The sequence below is a fragment of the Rhipicephalus sanguineus genome, chromosome 8 (assembly GCF_013339695.2).
Source record: "Rhipicephalus sanguineus isolate Rsan-2018 chromosome 8, BIME_Rsan_1.4, whole genome shotgun sequence".
In the NCBI taxonomy this organism is placed as follows: domain Eukaryota; kingdom Metazoa; phylum Arthropoda; class Arachnida; order Ixodida; family Ixodidae; genus Rhipicephalus; species Rhipicephalus sanguineus.
The window spans coordinates 1,626,136-1,640,457 of NC_051183.1; positions in this window are offsets into that span (position 1 = coordinate 1,626,136).

The window sequence follows — 14,322 nt, forward strand, 5'->3', positions numbered from 1 at the left end:
CACTTGGAGCACGAGCGTACGTACTGTCGGACAAAGCGGTACATTCCACGCCAGTTGTACAGCAGCCGGAGGCGTGCATACGTTTTTATTACACCGGCGTGGCCGCACTGGGGATCCGCGTGAAAGGAGGCGCAGATATCGGCCCGTAGCTGGCGAGGAATCACCAGCAGCCATTTGCGGCCCTCAGATAGGTAGTTGCGGCGGTACAGGAGCCCGTCGCGTACGGTGAAATGTCGAGCTGTGCGTCGCAGCGAACGAGTGGTGGTAGGCGGTGATGGCTGAGACAAGAACTCCATGATAGAGACTATCCAAGGGTCCTGGCGCTGCTCAGATGGCATGTCAGCGTATGTAAGTGACGCAGAATCGTAGATGGAAACAGACGCAGTTTCGTATTCATGGGGAAGAGGAGAGCGGGAAAGAGCGTCGGCATCTGAATGTCGGCGGCCTGACCTGTAGACGACACGGATATGGTAGTCTTGGAGACGTAATGCCCAACGAGCTCGACGACCAGATGGATCTTTTAGTGACGATAACCAGCAGAGGGCATGGTGATCAGTCACGACATCAAATGGGCGGCCATATACGTAAGGTCGAATTTTGTGATTGCCCACACGACGGCTAGACATTCCTTTTCTGTGACCGAATAATTCTCTTCCGCTCTGATGAGAGTGCGGCTGGCGTAAAAAACGACGTACTCGTCGAAGCCAGACTTGCGTTGAGCAAGAATGGCGCCAAGGCCGACTCCACTAGCATCCGTGTGGATTTCGGTAGGGGCATCTGGGTCAAATTGACGAAGAATCGGTGGTGATGTCAGTAGATGACGTAATTTCGCGCATGCGTCGTCGCAAGCGGAAGACCATGCTGTGACACCTTGGCTGTCAGCAAGTAGGCGCGTTAAAGGAGCCATTATGGATGTGAAATTACGGACGAATCGCCGAAAATATGAGCATAGGCCTACGAAGCTTCGGAGTTCTTTCAGTGTTGACGGCTTGGGAAACTCGGCGACGGCGCGGAGCTTTGCAGCGTCGGGTAGAACACCGTCCTTGCTGACAACATGCCCCAAGATGGTGAGCTTCCGGGCGGCAAAATGGCACTTTTTCAAATTCAGTTGTAGCCCAGCATGTGTGAGGCATTCCAGGACACCTGCGAGGCGCAGAATATGGGTATCGAAGTCCTTTGAAAAAACGACGACGTCGTCCAGATAGCAAAGGCACGTCTGCCACTTGAGACCTCAAAGTATGTTGTCCATAAGACGCTCGAAAGTGGCAGGGGCGTTGCAAAGGCCGAACGGCATCACGTTAAACTCGTACAAGCCGTCGGGAGTCACGAACGCAGTTTTGGGGCGATCAGCTTCATCCATAGGCACCTGCCAGTAACCCGATCGAAGATCCAGCGATGAAAAGAACTCCGCCTCTTGCAAACAGTCGAGAGCGTCGTCGATTATGGGGAGCGGATAAACATCTTTGCGTGTGATCTTGTTAAGGCGCCTACAATCAACACAGAATTGGATGCTACCGTCCTTCTTTTTAACGAGTACCACAGGGGAGGCCCAAGGGCTGTGGGACGGCTGTATGACGCCACGATTAAGCATATCAGTCACCTGGTCGTCAATAACTCGGCGTTCAGCGTGAGAGACCAGGTATGGACGCTGGCGCAGGGGTGCATGGGTGCCGGTGTCAATATGATGAACGATTGCAGATGTTCGGCCCAAAGTGGGTTGCTTGTAGCCTAAAGACGTCCGAAAGCAGTCGAGGAGCTTCAAAAGTTGGGCCCGTTGAGCAACAGGAAGTTCCGAATCAATTGATGGAAGAAAGACGTCCAGGGAGGATGCGTCGTACGTGGTAACAGAATTGACACTGTCGACCTGGAGGCTTGTCGTGCGATCGGGCATTTGACTGGCGCAAACACAATCAATGTCCTCAAGTCGGCCTATACATTCTCCGCGAAATAATGTGGTGGGGACCGAAAGCAGATTCGTCACATAAATGGTTGCGCAAGAGTCGACGATCGTGAGAAGGGCAAAGGGAAGAATGAAGTTCTTGCGAGAGGCAAAGTCTGCTGATGGCGTGATCATGGCGCTAGAGAAGGGAGCATAGTCGCAGGAGATCGGCACAAGAACAGAAGACAAAGGTTAGATGTCCGTGTCCGCGGCGACGAGGACACCAGAAAAAGAAGACTTGCAAGAACTGACTTCGGCGACGAGGACACCAGAAAAAGAAGACTTGCAAGAACTGACTTCGGAGATTGCTGATAATTCTAGCTCGGCACGGGCACAATCAACAACGGCATGGTGTGTGCAAAGGAAGTCCCAGCCTAATATGACGTCATTCGAGGACTGCGAAAAGACAACGAATTCGACCACATAGAAAACGTCCTGAATGAGTAGCCGAGCCGTGCACGTCATAGAAGGCTTTACGTGATCCGCGGTTGCCGTGCTCAGGGAGACGCCAGAAAGCGGAATCGTAATTTTCTTTAACTTGCGGCACATTGCTTCACTCAATACTGATACAGCAGCTCCAGTATCGACTAATGCTTGCACGGCAACACCATCAACGTACACAGAGATTTCGTTGACAGGTAGAGAACGAGGCCTTGTAGAGTTCGACAGCGGCGCAGTTCTTGCCTCCGAAACTGCGATGGTCAGTTTTCCGTTTGTGCGGATGGTGGTCGACGAAACATGGGTGAAAGCGAACGTCGCCGCGGGGAGGGCGATCGACGTGGGTTGAAGGCGCGGCGGTTCGATGAAGACGTGTCTGAGGTAGCGTGTGGAGGCATTGACTAGTGGTGGCTCTGGGCGGACGTAGCTGTAGCTGTCATCAATGGTACCTGGACGAGGGACGCGCCGGCGACAGAACCGCTGAACATGGCCGGGTAGACAACAGTAGTAGCAGATTGGCCGGTTATCCGATGTGCGCCAAGGGTTATTGGAAAGGCGTTGCAGGACGGCGATAAAGAGGAACGTGCGGGCCTGCCGGCGCCCGCGTTGCGTAAAAGGCGTTTGTTTGGGGAGCAGTGTCCGCGATGGGTGGCAGCGCATGTGACTGCCTTCTCGCGACGTCAGCGTAGGTGAGGGGCGCGGATACAGGCGGTGGCTGGTACGTGGGTAGAAGTGCCTCGGAGACTTGCTCTTCGATGGTTTGTCGTAGCGACGAAGTGAGCCCATGAGTATTGCCTGGGAGAAAGGGCGCAAGAGACAATTGGCGAGCCACTTCCTCTCGGATAAACTGCTGAATCTGCTGTGTCAAGACCGCCGGGTCCGAAGATATGGCGCCAACGGTCGCTGCTGACGTGCTGGACGTGTCCAAACTAGGACGTCGCGTGGAAATGCGCTGCTTTCGCAACTCATCGTAGCTCTGGCAGTGCTGAATGACGTCTGCAACTGTTTCAGGGTTTTTCGCCACAATAATGTGGAACGCATCGTCCTCAATGCCCTTCAATATGTGCTTGACTTTGTCGGCTTCGGACATGACAGGGTTGAAGCGGCGGCAGAGGCCTACGACGTCCTCAATATACGAAGTGAAGCACTCGCCAGCAGGTTGGGCGGGATCACGCAAGCGCTGTTCTGCGCGGAGCTTGCGCACGGTTGGTCGGCCGAATATGTCCCTACCATGTTACACGGGAAAGTAAGCAGACGAGTCAAACTTAGTCAGGTGCCGTAGGTAACGTGGCTCGTATGGCAGTAGGAACAACAACGCATGAAGGAATGGTAGTACTTGAGATTAATCAGTGCCGGCATGCGTAATGTACGGGGCAAACACGCAGAAAAAAAAAGATTACGTATCACTAGCAACATGATGAATGCTCCTGCACGTGCGGTGGAGCTTGTCATTTCTGGAGAACGTGAATCCAGCCAAACGATGGATATACTACCGCTTCATCTGATGTCCTATCGCACGTGATATAATGCGTGAATGTTTTTGACATACGAGGGGCTTTCATAAAGCTCATGTTATTGGCACGAAGAAAGAGCTTAAAAGAAACGAAATTTCAGCGGAAGTTTATTCTTTCTCTACATAGTCTTCTCTAACCATTGCAACAGGACTCTTCAGTTTGAGCATTAAGGAAGAGCTCGACTTGAGCGGTGACATCTTCGTCGGCCTGAAAATATTTCCCGCGCAGTGTGCTCTTCGTGCGAAGGAAGTGGAAGTCTCTCGGTGCGAGGTCAGATGAATAAGGCTAGTGAGGCACAATTTCGAAGCCTAAGGAGGCTGCATGCGTCACCATCACGTCTGCTGAGTGAGCCGGATTTTACCGATGGATGACGCCATTTTGGTATGGGCGCCCTAGCGGTGTTGGGCGTTATTAGTTATAACATTAGTTTTGGATTACGATAAAACTTGACAGGCGCACACTCATTTTGATGCCTATCGTGCACGCCTTTTATAGATCTATCACAATGGTATTACGAACTTAATGGACACCCCTCGTATAGAAAAAGTGTTCGTGTTTTAAGGTACAGGTAACAAAGAAAAGAATGCAACTGGTTATGTGATTATGTTTTCCTTGTGGTATTCAGGTGACAGATCTACTGTTCAACTACGTTTTGATGAACGAGCGGCGTGCGATCAGCACTGATTTCCTATTTCCCCTGGACTTCTACCGGCTAGCTTACCTGTATCCATCACCAAAGATATTGAAAAACAGTTTTACCGTCCTGAAAATATTTTCACTCACGGTAAGAGATCTTTAATACTCACTTTTTTGTGAAGACCTTAAAAGGGTCCTGCAACACTTTTTCAGCATGGTCAGAGAACGCTGCCGATCGCTAATCGAGGTTCCTGAGAACACGTGAGCCAAACGGTATAGCGCAGCACGAAGCCTGCAATTTACAATTATTCTAAAGTGGCTAGATATCGCTCCCTCTTCTCTCTACATATGAGGCATACACTCAAATCACCACGCCATATATCCAAATCTACGGCCACTGACTGATTTGAGCATCGTTGGCTGCATAGTGACCGCGCCCGCCGCGGCGGGCCGCCACGTGCCCTCTCGCGCGCTCGCGATCTCACTGAAGGTGAGTCGCGCGTTCACAGAAAAAAAAAAGTCACGGTTTTCGCCCCAACAGCGAAGAAATTAATGCGATAGCAACAAATTGGAATGTAACGCGAACAACGGAAACCAGCTCGAAATTTCCAGCGCGTCGGTCAAGCGCAAAGGACGCACGAAAAGAACCCACACAGGACGAGCGCGAACTATCATGCGTGACAGCTCGACACTTGAAGCGCAATGCTCACACATAAAGCAGGACGCACGAAACTAACGAACAGGTACACACAGGACGAGCGCGAACTAACTGTCACAGTTGTTACTTATTTCTGTTTACACAGCGCACTCCATTCGCAAACGCGGCCGCTGCAGCGAGCGACGTGACCTTCGTACGCTCTGTGACTTCAGCGCGGACATCGCGGGGAAAGCACAAGACAGACAAACCCCCGCTCCACCCCTCCCCCCCGCTCGCCCCCTTCTTTCCTCGAATAAGCGCACGAATGCGACCACGCTCTGTCGAGAAGGCGCTGGTTCGATTCCGCGCTTCGGAAGCTTTTTTCGGAATTATTTTTCTTTGGGAAATATATATATATATATATATATATATATATATATATATATATATACATACTTATAAATATACGCAGCATGACGGCGGCGACGGCGACGGCAAAAACCAGCCGAGACTGTCCATATAATTGCTATCGCAATAAAGGAAAAGCGCTCAAGGTCATGCCTCGCGCCTGACATGACTTCTTTTCCCCGCCCCATCCACCCCTGCTTAGCTTCCGTCGTGTTCGTTAGCACGAGAGAAGAGAGGAAGCAATTACAGCGCGCGACAAATCTCTGTAACACGGCTCGTACTCGACGGATTCTAAAAAAAAATTTGCGGCGGTGGATTCGAGAGGCAATAAACTCCTTTCGTGAAGTCATTCTATGGTTACTTGGAAAAGTGTTGCAGGGCCCCTTTAATGGAACGCCGCGCAAATATCCGACTGTTCACTGAGCGCTGTCAAATACAGCCATCAATCTATTTTATTAGTTCGATTTGAACGATGCCTGTATCGTTATTTTCTACCGCACAAATCTAGATAAGGACGAAGAAGAGACCGAAACAACACGAGCACAAAGTAACAACTGATTATCAGAAGCAAGAACGAGGGATCGAATCCCAGCCGCGGCGGCTGCATTTTCGATGGAGGCGAAAATGTTTGAGACCCGTGTACTTAGATTTAGGTGCACGTTAAAGAACCCCAGGTGATCGAAATTTCCGGAGACCTCCCCTACGGCGTCCCTCATAATAATATCGTGGTTTTGTAACGTTAAAAACCAGATAATAATATTATTAGAAGCAAGAACGACACTTAAATGCATCATCGTCGCATGCGACAGTGATGTAGTTAAGCGTCGTTCTTCAGTGACATATTTTAGCCACGAAAGAGCACATACACAAAACAAAGAAACACACAACGACAGGACGGGCGGCTGTGTGTTTTTTAAAGACGATAGTCTTTCCTGGGGAACTTAAACGCAGAAATTTTGGTCTGTCTTTCTGTCTGTCTTTCTGTTTGTCGGCACGTCCCTCGCTTCAGCCACTCGGCCAAAGTTGAACCACTTGCCCAAGGGCCAGCCATCGTGAACGGCTGACTGGGTTCATACTTGTGTACATTGTTGATCAAAAAGCAAACATTACGCATATCTGAGGCGCAACATCACTAGGTATGTATTAGGCGGTGTGTTCCTTTAATAGAAAATACATAGATACGCAATTTTAAAGACCTTGATGGTATGCGTTTAACGTTGAGACAGTAACGCGTTTATTAAAAGATTGCCACAGCTGAAGCAATCAGCGGTTCAAGCCGAGCAAGCGCGAGTGCCAACAACAACCGTCTTCGTCTTCTTCTTTCGCAGGCGTTCTTGTCTGCGCCCTACCATGTTACAAATCACTCCCCCGCGGAAAAGGAGCCATCCTGGCGACCTAAGGAACAGGTACAACTGGTGGGTCATAATGCGGCTTCAGTCGATCGACGTGAACAGTCTCGCGGCGGCGCGACAACGGCGGTCCGTAGATGATTGAACAGGCTCAATCATATAGTTAAGTGGGGATGCTTGACGTAGGACGCGGTAGGGGCCTTCGTACTTAGGCAGTAGCTTTGTGGAAAGGCCAGGAGCGGAGGAGGGAACGCGAAGCCACACCAACGTTCCAGGCGAATACGACTGAGGAGGCAGGTTTTCGTCGTGACGGTCCTTCTGGCCCTACTCGCCGTACAATGTTACAACCCTAGTTTTTTAAGGTGCGCTGAAAATGCGACTGCGCTGAAACTTGTCTTCCTCCGTGCCCTCTGCACAAGCTCATGTTGTGTTGCGGTTTCGGTTCAGTATTGCATTGTACGAATGACAGGGGGCGCCGCTCTGGCATTCCTGTTTTACCCAGGCGACGTGTAAGTAAGAGAGTTTGTGGAGAGTACTCTTTGAGTGCGGACGTTTCTTCTCCTTCGGCGCATGGCGCCAAACAGCGTGTTCGGGCTGGCCGGCGTCCCCACCGGTCGTGTTGGTCACCGCCGGTCTTCACCTGCCGCTGCGCTGGGACTACCAGCCCGCAACACAGCACTCGTGTTTCCCGACGTATTGCGAGATGGCGTCCATATCTCACGCAGCGCCTCTTCTATCGTCTTTAGACGACATTTGCAGCGAAGCACGCAGATACGCGGCCAATTTTTTTGCTTTGTGTATGTGCTCTTTCGCGGCTAAAATATGTCACTAAGCAAGTACCAACTAGGCCAACAAACAGCCTTGTTTAAAAAATAGTTCTTCAGTGCATCGCAAATCAGTACCAGCTGTCAGTTCTTATTTTAATATCCCGAGCAGATGCTGATTCGCATTATCGCGATCATCTAGTGATAAGCATATGTGGATTACATAACATATGCCACAACCACAGGACCTCAATGGAGTGACTGATACACAATTGCAGCAGTTTGCGCTGTTCGTAAGGAGTCCCGCTCCCACGGAGTACTGGCGACTTTTCCACAAATCAAAATGTTGCGCGAAGATTCCGGAATCTTCATCGAAAGATATTATGGCATGCCTTGCAATTGCACTACGCCTGATGGTATTGTTTGCACGTGAAAATATATTTGACTATTTGTGACAAGTGCACACTTTATTAAAGGCGATATCTTACATAAATGTTACGAAATTCCGAAACTGAATTTATCTCATATGCGTGTCGTATGCGTGTCGCAAATCGTAATGAAAAATTCTCATATAACCAAACTAGCACTGGCAGTGTACACTGTTCTGGTACATACGCTGTTGTTAATTGAAAATAAAAATGCAGAGTTCTGTTTGTGCTCATAATAATCAATTTCAGGCATGGTACTTCTGGGTAACATCGTTCGGGCTTATTGCTTTCGTGCTTCGAGCCGGCCTATACATCGAGCAACGGTGTCTCGGCGTAAAACACGTGGATAAGACATTTTCTTCCGTTGAGAACACTGGTGAGCATGCATTGTATATTTTGTAAACATGTAAAATGGAAAATACGGTGTTCTAGAAGGCTTTATATTATTCTTCATGTTTTCATACTTTTCGCAAGTGCGTTACCCAAAATAATCAGTGATCTGTGCTTATAGCCAGCAAGTCAACAAAAAGAAATCTATGGATACTTAGCAGCGCTTATACTGTCATTTACAGATGAGAGTTATTGTATTCATTTGTCATGTATCCTACGAAAGATTGTTTCAAAATGTGTCCACCAAGAATATGCTTTTTTTTTCGTCAAAGAAGTCAGGCCACTTAATGGCACTCGGGTAACTCAGAACAACTTCCACTGACTTACCCTGCCGAGGAAACGAACCTCCGACTCCACAATTTTCGAGCACAGAGGATAGACACGCTGACCACTACGCTGTAATGAGTCGACGCGAACTAGTCATATATCCTGACAGCGTATTTCACACCGCGCAAACATGGAAAATACATGGCTGATCACTCTATCATAGGAATCGGTATAACACGAAAGTGAAACGTGTCTTCATAGACGTAGTTGAGCGTTTGTTGTGTATTCTTTCGCCCCAAGGGTGAAGGAATGAATGCTACAGCAACAAATTGTAATGTCACGCGAACAACGGCAAGCAGCTCGAAACTTGCAATGCGCTGCTGAAGCAGAAAGGACGCACGGAACGAACATCATACACAGGATGAGCGCGAACTGTCACATTTGTAACATTCATGCGTGGGCACCACGCTCCTTTAGCAAAAGCGGCCGCTGCAGTGAGCCAAGTGACCTTCGTGCTCTCAACGCAAGACGTACAAACTACCGCGATCACGAGATAAGCGCGCGCACTAGCGACCCCGCCCTGTAGAGGTGGCCGCTCATCGCAACGGCGACGACCTTTGCAGCGCACTATTGCTATTCAAGCCCTTCGCGCCATCTTGCTAGTGATGACGAAAACACGCTATGTAACACAGATATCCGAGTACGGCCACCGGCAAATGGTTTATATAAATAGCTCGCCGTTAGCATGGCGAAGAACATGCCGTCCGTGGCCGAATCGTTTCGCCCTGCGGAGCGAGGAGTCGTAAGTTCGATTCCCGGTGGCGGAACTTCTTCTTCTGGTTTTTTTTTCTTTGCTCACTGTTAATCTTTATATTTTACAACGTCATATCCATGACGGAAATACGTCAGTGGCCGTGGTGGACCCCGGCATAAAACTCTTTCGTGTTAAAAAAGGAACAAAGTAGAAAAGAACCCTGACTGACAAGACTGACCAGAAAGGAAGGGCTTGTAGGTGGGTAGAGACAGCTGCCTGATGTACTAGAAATGTAGAGTACAAGTGTAGAAGCTTGGGCGAGTTGATTTTAGTTCATGACGGCGTATTTCACAGCGCGCAAACATAGGGCAGAAACATTTCTGGGTGATTCCACGTAAGATCGAACAAACGATGGCTGGTCGACCTCTCAAATTTATTTCAAAATTTTATATATTATTGCCTGATGAGTGGAAGGAAGAGATCCGCAATTTGTTTTGCCGCCAAAAATTTTTTCGAACCACAGGAAATCAATAATGACGAAGAGGTGGAGTGGAGCGCTCATCCGCTCTGCTGTTTTGGCCAACTTTCGTTATGAATTGCACAAAATATATTAAAGTTAGGTAGCTGAAATTTATTTCCCCTAAATATATGCATGTTTTTGCTTCTGCTCAGGTATTTTTAGTTTTTATGTGTAGTGTAGATGTTTTTATAAAAAACCTCAAAAATGGCCAATCGGCAAAATTTTCTTTACTTTGAAGGTCTTTATCTCAAGAAAGCCTTGTAGCAGAGCGACCAAAATTCTGCATTACGTTCTTCGCATGCTTATCTACCAAACCGCAAATCTTGTATTTATATAACTTTTCAGTAAAGAGATATGATCGGGCTAAGTTCAAGAAAACACCGAACAATGGAAACTTCTGACGACAATTAAAAAAAAAACCCCATTTTTTAAATTTCTTAAACTTTGTCCACTCATTCTCCTCCCCATCAGCTTTCACAACCATTAAAAAACATGTTGCATAATGTCGTTGCACTAATAGTTACGGCCCCTCCAATGAGACCCTTAGGCAAGGATGGGCAATTCCGACTTCTTGCCCAGCAAGTGTATAAAATGCAGGCAGGATTGAGTTTCTTTTATTAAAAGGCCAGCAGGTACCTAAAAAGGTGTCGCCGGGCACTGAAGACGTTAATTTTTGAAATATTTTAGGTCACTGCAGCGGCCACGAGCGCGGACCTACGAGTAGGCGCGCGCGCACCCGAGATGCTCGTTGTAAGATACGGCGCAGTGAGAGCTCGTTCTCGCGTCCCTCAGACCGATTGAGTTCGAAACAGCAACACCTCTCGGGTGACTTGAACGCACGTGCACCGGTAGTCGCAGTGATCTGGTTAATTGCGTCGATTTCTTTTTCAGGGGGCATAAGAATGTCATCGTTAAACTGTGCGTTCCGTGAAGATCTTTCATTGCAGTGGTAGCAAAAGCACGCGTAGCACAAGTAGTCCGTCTCACTGACAGTCACTGATCTTTCAGGCGTTAAACGTTCCTTCAAAGCATTTATGTCTAGGTCGGTAACTCTGCGAAATTTTGGCTTCTTTGCAATAATTAAAGGAGTACTGACACGATTTTGAGACATCGCAAAATGGACATTTTTTGCTTCGTTGGTATGCATGTGTCCACGCTGTCCACACACTGGAGTCGGAGAACACGTATAAAATATTTAATTTGACTTTGAAGTTTTCGTCGCTGAGCATTTGCAAGCCAGCCACACTGCAAGGACATTATCCCGACAAGTCAAGACAGTTCCTCCGAGTTCGCGAGTTCTGCGTCCTGCATGCAGCCTAAATCGTAGAAATCACTGTCAGGGTCACTGGACGACAATTTCACTCATCGTTGTCTATTGCACCACGAGCAGATAGACGGATTTCCCGCTAGTACGTCAGCGAATTTCTGTATCTCCGTGACGACACACTGCTATGAAACGACACTGAGAAGCCACCCCCTCGATATCGAAACCGAAAGTGTCTTTTTAAGGTGGCGCTAATTAAAATATATAGGATGCATTCCCAGGCACCACAATAGTCGTTTTAGGTTTCTCGACACCAGTATTTTTATTTAGAGCAACAATCCGAAATTTTTTAAAATTCGTGTCAGTACTCCTTTAAGCTTCTTGTGCTTCGAAAGGTAGTCTCCACAATAGACTCATTCAGAGCTATACTTTCTCGTCATGAGACGCACAGGAGGAGTAGGTAAGAGCAAAGCACAAGAACTATCCGCGCCGAATGAAGTGTGAACAGCGCACCGAACGCGAGGCCAGTTCACGGCCGTCTGCTGCCGACATCTAATATAGACAAGCGCATCCGGTTACCGATAGTTTTGCTTTTCTTTCCTTTGACAATCCATATTTTGCTTTGCCACTGGAGCGCCACGTTCATGCTTTCCACTGATCGCAACTGGCGCAGCGCAGTTTCTGTGGCAGCAGCGTGCGTGAAGCGAGCGCTCATAGCTCCCTTATAGAGTTTTCATCTTGCTTCCTATCTCCGCCGTGTTATCAGCGCCTAGCTGAGATGCGAACAGAGGGCGGATAGAATAGCGAAGCTCCAGTGCACGTGCGTTCAAGTCACCCAAGAGGTGTTGCTGTTTCGAACTCAATCGGTCCTGAGGACGCGAGAACGAGCTCTCACTGCGCCGTCTCTTACAACGAACATCTCGGGTGCGCGCGCGCCTACTCGGTAGCTCCGCGCTCGTGGCCGCTGCAGTGACCAAAATATTTCAAAATTAACGTCTTCAGTGCCGGCGACACCTTTTTAGGTACCTGCTGGCCTTTTAATAAAAAGAAATTCAATCCTGCCTGCATTTTATACACTTGCTGGGCAAGAAGTCGGAATTGCCCATCCTTGCCTAAGGGTCTTATTGGAGGGGCCGTAACTATTAGTGAAACGACATTATGCAACATGTTTTTAATGATTGTGAAAGCTGATGTGGAGGAGAATAAGTGGACAAAGTTTAAGAAATTTAAAAAATGGGTTTTTTTTTAATTGTCGTCAGAAGTTTCCATTGTTCGGTGTTTTCTTGAACTTAGCCCGATCATATCTCTTTACTGAAAAGTTATATAAATACAAGATTTGGCAGTTTGGTAGATAAGCATGCGAAGAACGTAATGCAGAATTTTTGTCGCTCTGCTACAAGGCTTTTTTGAGATAAAGACCTTCAAAGTAAAGAAAATTTTGCCGATTGGGCCATTTTTGAGGTTTTTTATAAAAACATCTACACTACACATAAAAACTAAAAATACCTGAGCAGAAGCAAAAACAGCATATATTTAGGTAAATAAATTTCAGCTACCTAACTTTAATATATTTTGTGCAATTCATAACGAAAGTTGGCCAAAACAGCAGAGCGGATGAGCGCTCCACTCCACCTCTTCGTCATTATTGATTTCCTGTGGTTCGAAAAAATTTTGGCGGCAAAACAAATTGCGGATCTCTTCTTTCCACTCATCAGGCAATAATATATAAAATTTTGAAATGAATTTGAGAGGTCGACCAGCCATCGTTTGTTCGATCTTACGTGGAATCACCCTTCTATAGTACATCGGGAACCTGCCTCTACCCTCCTACAAGCCCATCCTTTCTCGTCAGTCTCGTCAGTCAGCACTCTTTTCTACTCTGTCCTTTTTTTACTACGGTTTGCGCGCTGTAAATACGCCGTCATGAACCCAAACCTACTTGCCCAAGCTTCTACACTTTAGCATATATCCAGCTTGCTTTGACAAAAAAAACATGGGTGATCCCTCTGTTAGAAATCGGTATAACACGAAAGTGGACTAAGTGTCCTCACACAGACGTAGTTGAGAGTTTGTTGTGCATTGTTTCGCCACTAGGGCGAGGGAATGAATGCTACAGCAACCAATTGTTGTGTCACGCGAAGAACGGCAAGCAGCTCGAATGTTGTAATGTGCCGCTCAGAAGGAAGGACGCACGGAAAGAGCATATACAGGGTGAGCACGAAATAACAACTGCCACAGCTCGACAGTTAAAGCGCGCTGCTCAAACACAACGGAGGACGCACGAAAGAAGAAACGCACAAGTATACACAGGATGAGCGAGAACTGACTGTCAGTTCTAACTTATTGTGTGTGCGCAGCGCGCTCCTTTCGTAAAAGCGAGCGAAGTGACCGTCGTGCTCTCCCTAACTTCAACGCAAACTTGCGTGACAGCACAAGACGTACAAACCACCCCCATTCGCGAGATAGCGCGCGCGCCCTGTAGAGGCGTGTGCGTATCGCAACGCGCGGGGCGGACGACCTTCAAAGTGCGCCTTCTTTCCAGCGACTCTACGCCCTTCGAACCCTTCTAGATGCCTCGATGCGCGCGCCCACGCTTAGAGTGGTGTCAGCTTTTGAAAGGGCAGGTGCCGCTCCGCGGCTTGGCGGCAGCGTGGCCGCCATTTGAATCCCCCGCCTGGTCACTTGTGCGTGGGCGCGCGTGCTCTTTTTAGGTCGGTGCTCGTTTCCCTCCAGTTTTATGCGCTCGCTACCGGTCCCCATGGCCGGGTGTTGCGTGCCGCAGTGCAGCAATCATTCCAGAAACGCTGGGAGCTGTAGCGTTTTAGAAGATACGAGTGTTCTTTGGTGACAGTAAAAATCAAACGTGACAAGCGGCATGCCGAAGAGACACATTATGCACTTGCAGCGTAGTTTCCGGCTGGTATTTCGAATTCACATGCACGAGAGTAACCTGCCGGTGTTAACCTTGCGTAATATATGGACCACTGATATCAGCTACATGCTAAAATGCTTTG